Consider the following 9,542-nt stretch of genomic DNA (forward strand, 5'->3'; position numbering starts at 1 on the left):
TCAGTGAGAGTGAGTCCTTTAGGATTTATATTCATCTGCTTCCAGAAAAGTGCTTGCAGTGGTGTCTATTATGTATATGTATGAAATTGTTCACATGGAAATAAGAGATGTGAACCCTGATGAGGAGAATGCAAGTTAACTAATCAATACAAGCCAAAAGGAGGCCTTAACTCAAACATAGGCTTAGGCAGAACCCATAGATGTAAGACAGCTTTTAGGGCTGCTTTAGTCAAAATAATTATACTACCCAAGGTAATTTATGGATTCAAAGCAAAACCTATCAAATTACCAATGGCATTTTTCACAGAACTTGAACAAAAAAATTTGTAATTTGTATGAAAACACAAAAGACCCTGAATAGCCAAAACAATCTTGAGAAAGAAAAACAGAGCTGAGGGATTCAGGCTCCCTGGCTTTAGATAATACTAGAAAGCTATAGTCATCAAAGCAGTATGGTACTGGCACAGAAACCAAAATATGTATCAGTAGATCAGGATAGAAAGCCCAGAAATACACCCACGCACATATGGTCAATTCATCTACAACAAAGGATGCAAGAATACACAATGGAGAAAAAACAATCTCTTCAATAAGTGGTGCTGGGAAATCTAGAAAACTACGTGTGAAAGGATAAAATTAGAAAATTCTCCAATATCATACATAAAAATAAACCAAACATGTATTAAAGACCTAAATGTAAGTCTGGATACTACTAAACTGTTAAAGGAAAACACAGGCAGAAGACTCTTTGAGATAAACGGCAGAAATGCTTTCTGGATCCACCTCCTAGAGTAATAAAAGTAAAAACAAAAAAACAAAAATAAAGAAATAGGTCACAGCAAAGGAAACCATAAAAAAAAAAACAAAAAGACAACACACAGAAAAGGAGAAAAACATTGCAAATGATGCAACTGACAAGGACTTAATCTCCAAAATATACAAACAATTTATACAACTTAACAACATAAAAGCAAACAACCCAATCGAAAATGGGCTGAAGACCTAAGAAGACATTTCTCCAAAGATAACAAACAGATGGCCAGCAGACACATGAAAAAATACTCAACATCACTAATTATTAGAAAAATGCAAATCAAAACTATGGTACCACATCACACCAGTCAGAATGGCCATTATCAAAAAAACTACAAACAATAAATCCTGAAGAGGATGTGAAGAGAAGGGAACCCTCTTACACTGTTGGTGAGAATGTAAATTGGTGCAACAACTATGGAGAACAATATGGAGATTTCTTCAAAAACTGAATATAGAACTACCATATGATCTAGCAATCCCATTCCTGGGCATATATTCAGAGAAAAGCATAATTTGAAAAATACATGCACCCCAATGTTCACTGCAGCACTATTTTCAATAGTCAAGACATGGAAGCAACCTAAATGTTCATCAACAGAGGAATTAATAAAGACATGCATAAAATAGAAAATTATACAGCCATATAAAAGAATGAAATAATGCCATTTGCAGGAACATGGACCTACTAAGTAAATCAGACAAAGACCAGTATATGATTACTAATATATGGTATCCAATAAGAAATGACACAAAACAATTTATTCAAAAAACAGAAACAGACTCAAATATTTCAAAACCAAACATATGGTTACCAAAAGGGAAACTGCGGCAGGGGTGGGGAGAGGAATAAATTAGGAGTTTGGAGTTAACATACACACACTTCTGTATGTAAGACAGGTAAATAACAAGGACTTACTGTATAGCACAGGGATATCTACTCAATACTGTGTAATAATCTATATGGGAAAAGAATCTAAAAAGAATGGATATACGTATGTGTAAAACTGATTCACCTTGCTGTACAGCTAAATCTAACACTTCGTTAAGTCAACTATACTCCAATAACATTTTTTTAAAGTGCTGCCTTAAAGTAAGGAGGGTGGGAAGGGGAAGAGTCCCTTTGCTTGCCCATTGCCAGGGCACTTCCATGAGGCTCTACAGCTCTTTGGAAACCATTCTGAAAATGAGGGTTTTAAGTGATTACAGCCACTGTGACTAAATATTAGCCCTGAGTTTCCTGCAAATCAAGACAAAAATGGAAATACTGTGGATCACATTTTTCATCCTTCAGTAAAGGGAAACAAAAGGTTTTTATCAGTCTCTCAGGAACATTCGAACTTAACACAAGGTATGCTTTTTGGAGTGGCTGAAGGAGTGGATGGATAGCATGTACTCAGAACATCATTTCTCTCAGAGTTAGATGATAGTGGGTATTTTTTTTTCTTTTTTTTTTTAATGCTCAGTATCAGACCCTTCTCCTTATGTTTAGGGAATTTATTTCCCAGTGTGTAAGCCTTGATGGAAAACTTCTCTCTATAGACGCTAAAATAGCCAGGTATTTAATTTTCCAGTCCCCCCTTGCAGCTAATACATGTGCACATGACCAAAGCTCAGCCAATGAAATGCTGATTGTATAAAGATTAATTTCCAAGGCAACAGGGTCAGCCACCCCTGTGGAGGACAGGGTTCCGCTGGCCTTTGGTGGGAAGTTGTGGCACCCTGACCCAGCAGCAGGGGCACTACCCTCGATGTACTAGTGGCGTGGTGATTCTGGCCTTCTGTTCTGAGGTATCTTTTTCTCAGCCAGTTTCCAGCTTTCCCATCGATTCCCTGAGCTACCCATCATTCTCCCAGTGAATTCCTTTCCAGCCTAAATCAGCCAGAATCCATTTGTGTTCTTGTCACCAGTTATATTCAATAAAATCTGTTTCAAAACAGTAACTTTTGAGACTTAGATCTGCTGTGATAAATAATAATCCCATTGATGAGGGCTCCACCTCACGACCTAATTACCCACCAAAGTTCCCACCTGCTAATACTTTGAGTGACTAGACTTCAATATATGAATTTGGGGGGAGGACCCAAAAATTCAGTCCCATCCAGTATGGGCATCCTGTGATCACTTATGCATCCAACTAGAAGAGTACACATTTAAAATTCACCTGGACACTGCAGATTGGAAGATGCCAATACTTTATTTTTGGGGGGGGAGAAGAAAAAAATAGCTTTATTGCTTTGCCAGACTACAAAGGCCACAACAGGCTCATGTGCTAAAGGCTGTGCCCTCCCAATACCATTTTAAATCCGTAACTACCCTCCAGCAATGTTAACGCCTATACTTCAAAATTGTGTGCAACTGGGAGTTCTTTTGTGGCTCAGTGGGTTAGGGATCCAGCACTGCCACTGCAGTGGGTTGCTCGCTGTGGTGTGGGTTCCATCTCCAGCCTGGGAACTTTCATATGCCATGGGTACAGCCAAAAATAGAAAGAAAATATGTTCACCTGAACTACATAAAACCAGCTAGTAACTGGGAAAAAGGAAGTGACTATCTCATTACGTTCTAGTAAAGGTTGAAACAAAGTTCTTCTCACTTGGGAATTGACAAACAATGGGCCTATAGGCCAAATCACCCTCCTACCTCAGAAAATGAAATTGAAACATAGCCATGCCCATTCATTTATGTATTGTCTGTGGTTGTTTTTTCCATAGAGCAAAACCTCAAGAATTTTCTGTCTGGCCCTTTACAAAAAAAGTTTGTCAACCTGCTCTGGCTAACAGGAAAAGCCTAAAGGCATCTGGAACAGGACTGCTTAAAGTGTGGTCTGTGACTGCTACTGGCCTATGAACTGTCTCTTCCTGAAACTGAGAGAAAATATAGAACATTTTATAGCATTTTGACATTGTCAAGACATTCAAGTGTGTACTATTTTTATAGTAGTTTTATGTATTTTTAAAGTATTCATGAAGGATTGGAAATTAACAAAAAATTCTAGAAGTTAGTTTATCTGTAAGAAAAAATATAAGGTAATATCCATTATAATGACTTTAACAAGGCCTCAAAAGATAGCAAAATTCAGCCCTGGAGCTTTCATCCATGGCATAGATTTGGAGAATAAAATGAAGCTAAAGAAGGCAGAGCCAGGTTTAAAAATTATTTGGCCCACAAGCTGGATCCCCAGTGAAACTTTCTCTAATTCTGTTGCTATACTAAGGCCCCAATATCAAGATACATTTATTTTCAATTAATTCACAATTATATACAGAGCACTTCCTAAACATAGGTGCTGGAGGAATTAAAATACAGTCCAAACCCTCAGAAGCTTACACTCTAGGTAAAAGAGCTAAGGCAATTATAAAAATATGAGACACTGGAATTTGTGGGAGGTTCCTATAAAGAGAATATTGTGAGAGTTCTTTTTGGGGCTCAGCAGATTAAGAACCCAACATTGTCTCTGTGAGAATTGGGGTTCAATTCCTGGCCTTGCCCAATGGGTTAAGGATATGGTGTTGCCACAAGCTGTGGTGCAGCCAGCAGCTCCAGCTCTGATTTGACCCCTGGCCTGGGAACTTTGATATGCCGGGTATGGCGGTACAAAAAAAGAAAAAGATACTATTGTGGGTTGGTGTATAAATTCATACATTCATGAATGCCATTCGAATACATCCATCTCCCTTCTCTTAAATACCCTTAAACCTAACTGAATAACGCAATTGAGACCTCTGAGGGTTTGAGGTGACTGAGTATGGGAATATGTGATCTGTGCTGAGAGGTCAGTGCTAGACAGCCCACTACCCCTTCAAGAGGCTGGATTCCACATACCTGGAGTAAACCTGGAGTGGGCAGGGGGAAAGTTTTAGTCTCAGAATGCTTACACAGGGAGTTCCCATCATGGCTCAGAGGAAACAAATCTGACTGGCATCCATGAGGACACAGGTTCAATCCCTGGCCTCACTCAGTGTGTTAAGGATCTGGCGTTGCCATGAGCTGTGGTGTAGGTCGAAGATGCGGCTTGGATCTGGCATTGCTATGGCTGTGGTGTAGGCCGGCAGCTTTAGCTCTGACTTGAACCCTAGCCTGGGAACTTCCATATGCCACTAGTGTGGCTCTAAAAGGACTTAAAAAAAAAAAAAAAAAAAAAAGCTTACATAGGAAATAATGGTTGAAAATAATTGAGGTTAGAAACAAAAGCAAACGAAGTAGAAGGAAAGAATGTCATATATATTGTTTCCAAAAAACAATTTAAACAGTATGTTAATTTTTTTTTTTTGTCTTTTTGCCTTTTCTAGGGCTGCTCCTGGGGCATATGGAGTTCCCAGGCTAAGGGTCTAATCAGAGCTGTAGCCACTGGTCTACACCAGAGCCACAGCAATGCTGGAATCCGAGTTGCATCTGCAACCTACACCACAGCTCATGGCAATGCTGGATCCTTAACCCACTGAGCAAGGCCAGGGATCGAACCTGCAACCTCATGGTTCCTAGTTGGATTCGTTAACCACTGAGCCACGATGGGAGCTCCAACAGTATGTTAATTCTTGTTTCAAGAAATGCGATCAATGCATTTTCAGATCAAGTACTTAATTTAAAACAATGGGTCCAATTTTAATCTTTAAAAAAGTACAATAAATATGTTATTTTCCCTGTGTTTCCAGACTTTTTTAGATCCTCTATAGGTGGATTGCCTAAGATAGCACTCACAAGGCACATGTGGAGACTTCAAGTAATCCCTGGAGAGTGAAGAAAGGGAACATAATCATAAGCACAGAAAGTTCTATTGAACTGCACTGATTTATAACATGTGGATTTTTTTCCAGATTATTAGTTGGACTCACTGAATTTTTATTTAAAAAGGTATTTAGAAAATGAACAAAAACATACTGAACTTGTGAAAATACATTATTTAAAAATAAGTTTATCCTAAGTTTCCCAACTTTTAACATGTGCTAAATACATAATTAACTTTTTAAAGGCTGATTTTTATTTTCATCAGGATATACCTGGTCATGGTTTAGGGAATCAAATTATTTAACAAGACATAGGAAGCAAAAGAAAAATTAATTTGTTTGCTCCCATCATATCCCATTTCCCATTCCTTAGAAACAAGCAATTTCAATCCTTTCAATTTTTTAATACATATCCCTATCTTTAAGGGAGATGCTTATACCACTGCTTCTGTTTCCAGGTTAGATACCTATCCATTCATTCCTCACCGATGGAAGATTAGTGTTTCTTTTCCAAACTCTTCCTTTCTCTCGCTGCCCCTGCACACTTCCCAACTCCTCACCCCTCTATAAATGCATTCTCTTACAAAAATTCAGTGCTTTAATTCTTATGATCACATAAATGATATTCAGAGCTGAGCTATACAGAACATTTGCCTTATTTGAATGTGTACAAATAGATATACAATTTGATGAGCACACTGTGCAACCATCACCCAGATCTAGAAACAGGACAGTGAGACAGAAGCACCCAGAAGCCTTCAGATCCTTCCTCATCCTTGTCCTCAAGAACTGCTCTGACCATTCTTGCTATAGTTCTGTTTTTAAGTTTATATAGAATCGTAGAGTATGAGAGTTATTACTGTGGCTCAGTAGGTTAAGGACTCGATGTTAGCTTTGACAGGATGCAGGTTCAATCCCTGGCCTCGCTCAGTGGGTTAAGGATCTGGCGTTGCTGCAAGCTACTGCATAGGTTGCAGATGCGTCTCAGATCTGGTGTTGGTGTTGCTGTGGCTGTGGCATAGGCCTCAGCTGCTGCTGATTCAACCCTTGACTCAGGAACTTCCATATACCACACGTACGGCCATAAAAAGAAAAAAAGAAAGAATCATACAATAAGTACTCTTTTTTTGTCTGATTTATTTTGCTGTTCTCTTTCTAGCTTGAGATCAAAGCTTAGATTACTGATCTGGACTTCCCACTGTAGTACAGTGGGTTAAGGATCTGGCATTGCCACAGCTGTAGCACAAGTCTGGATTCAACCTCTGGCCCCAGAATTTCCATATGCCTCAGAACTGATCTTTCTTTTCTGTGTTTTTAAAGCTATCTTTTGATAGCATTAGCTACATCTTATAAATTTTTGCAATTGCATATTTTCAGTTCGACATAGCTTTCCATTGTGATTTTTTTTTGTACTTTTAAAATAATGAATTTGCAGACTTTGGGCTGTGGTGCAATGATATCGGAGGCATCTCTGCAGCACTAGAATGTAGGTTCAATCCCCAGCCGACACAGTGGGTTAAAGGAGCTGGCATTGCCACAGTTGCAGCCTAAGTCGTGACTGGCTCGGATTTGGTCCCTGGCTCGGGAACTCCATATGCTGTCGGGGCAGCCAAAAAATTTTTAAAAATTAAAAAAAGTTAAAAAATTTTAAAAATTGACTTTTCTCTATTCATTGTGATGTGTTCCTTATTCCAATCCTTAGAAATCTGGTGAGACATTTATACACGTTCTAGATGACAGCTACAGTTGATGTCACCACCTACCTCATTACTACACAATAGAATTACTTCACAAGATACATCACCTTTCTGCATAGGTGGAAGATGATAGGAGCCTTTATAATGAATTTTTCTGTACTTTTTTTGGGCCACGCCTGAGGCATGTGGAAGTTCCGAGGCCAGGGATGGAAACTATGACCCGAGTCACAGCAGTAACAATGCTAGATCCTTCACCGGCTGAACTTTTAATCGTGGTACTTGGCAATTTACCCAGAGAGGTAGCATTGATTTGGTTTACTGTTCTGGCTTCTATTTGGCCTTTGTTAGGATCATCCAACCAAAATGGGAATTCTGCCAGTGTTGGGTACGTCTACCCCAAATACACACACAAGTATAGGGGAAGTGGGCACAAGGTAGGTCTAAGGACTGACCTGCCCGTGACACAAGCTGGGGCTCAACTGCCTTGTCTGACCTGATCCAAAAAGATGCCAACTGTCAAATATTAAGTCACAGCCACATTACTAAGAGCACCGAAGGCAAATCTGCAGTTGAGACAGTAAGTATAATGGCAATTATAGACTTTGTCAGATTTCACAGTTCACTGCATCTAATCTGTTCTTAACCTGTTTACTGAGCTTTACACGTCAATTATTTCATCATCCTTTTAAGTTCTATTTTGACAATTCTTAGATCCACCCGATTTTTATAGATCCTTGTTATTTCCCCTTTTTTGACTTTTTAAAAAATAAACTTTACTGGCATGTAGGTGATTTACAATTCTGTGTGACACTCTTATTTCTTTACACATGTTGAATGGTTATTTCAAATTCTGTATATCCCTATATCTACCATCTAGGTAGAGATGTAACTCATTTCTGCTAACTCTTGCTTATGATGGCATCTCTCTATAGACCCTAATTTTCCTAGTTCAGTCTCTGATGGTCAGATTGGTCCTCCTCTATTAGCCTTCCATCCATTTTCCAGGTAAGAGGGGAACAGGAAAAGGCTAGCACTTTTACCGGGAAAGCAGAACTGTCCTCTTCAGTTCCAAGTAGACTTTTGCTTAACTCGTCTGGATCCAGAACTGTTACATGGCCAGCCCTAACTGCAAGCTGTTAAGCCTCCGTAGTGGAGAGCACTAGCTGTTAAGCCTCCGTAGTGGAGAGCACTAGTGATGAAGTGTTGAAAAAGCAACTCTGAGTTGCTGCAGGAGAGACAAGCAAACGTCCCAAGTCACTGCTATGGGGTTGGTGGCACAGGTCATGAGAACTACAGAACCCAGTTTCGAAGCAAGAATTACAGAAGGGAACTCAGACCTACTTACATCTCAGGCTCTTACAACTCCAAAATATAGTGGGGACCTACACTCTCAGAAAATGGACTTTTCAGAGTACTGATGCAGTGGGAATCCTCTCTAAACAAACCTGTCACTGCTGCAGGCATGAAAAACAGGGGCCCTTAAAGGCAAGGCCTCTGGTTGTAGGACTACTGCTGCAGGTCACATTCTCCCTGCAGCTGCTACCTGTAACTCACTATTCAAGGCCTCTAACACACCTGACAGTAACCAGTCACTGTCTCCCAACAGATCTGGAACTTATGGAGACAAAGCAAAACGTTCCAACTGACACAGAGAAAGAAGAAACATCACTTGGTCAAGATTTATTTCAAGGCCTGAAAACTTTCAGACTAATTGAAAATGGCCCTACTGCAGTTTCATATATAAATACTTAATATAAAACTTTAAAAAATGTAGACACTATTAACTAACTCTTAAACCACACACTATGCGATTTTTAAAAGCAATATTTAACCAAATGTAAGGTGACAATACAATTTCAAAGGATTTTCACACATAATGAAAACATAATCAGCAGCAAACTATTCAAACAAAGATGTTTTTACACTTTCATGTTTGTTTTTAACTTTGTTTCATAAGTCCACTGTTAGTTGAGGCTTCTTTCAAGTACAGGATTTCTAATATTAAATTACATTTTCTAAGTATTTCTAAAAAGAAAAAACGAAAAAGACACTACATAGCTTGCCATATTCATACACCAAAAGTAAAAACAATCCAACTGAATTTAGCCATGCTTCCCCTGCTTCTCCAATATTAGCTTTAGATGTTTTTCTAAATATTTTGTGAAGCTTTGTTTAAATCAGTTCTCTAATGCATTTATGTGGATTAGGGGGAAATGGTTTTATAAAGAGTTATCTTTCCAATTACCTTCAAGAAATTTCTGCCCCCAATCCCCACCCCAAATCTAGCGCTGAAGTGAACAGGATAGC

Source organism: Phacochoerus africanus, chromosome 2 (assembly GCF_016906955.1).
Source record: "Phacochoerus africanus isolate WHEZ1 chromosome 2, ROS_Pafr_v1, whole genome shotgun sequence".
Lineage (NCBI taxonomy): Eukaryota > Metazoa > Chordata > Mammalia > Artiodactyla > Suidae > Phacochoerus > Phacochoerus africanus.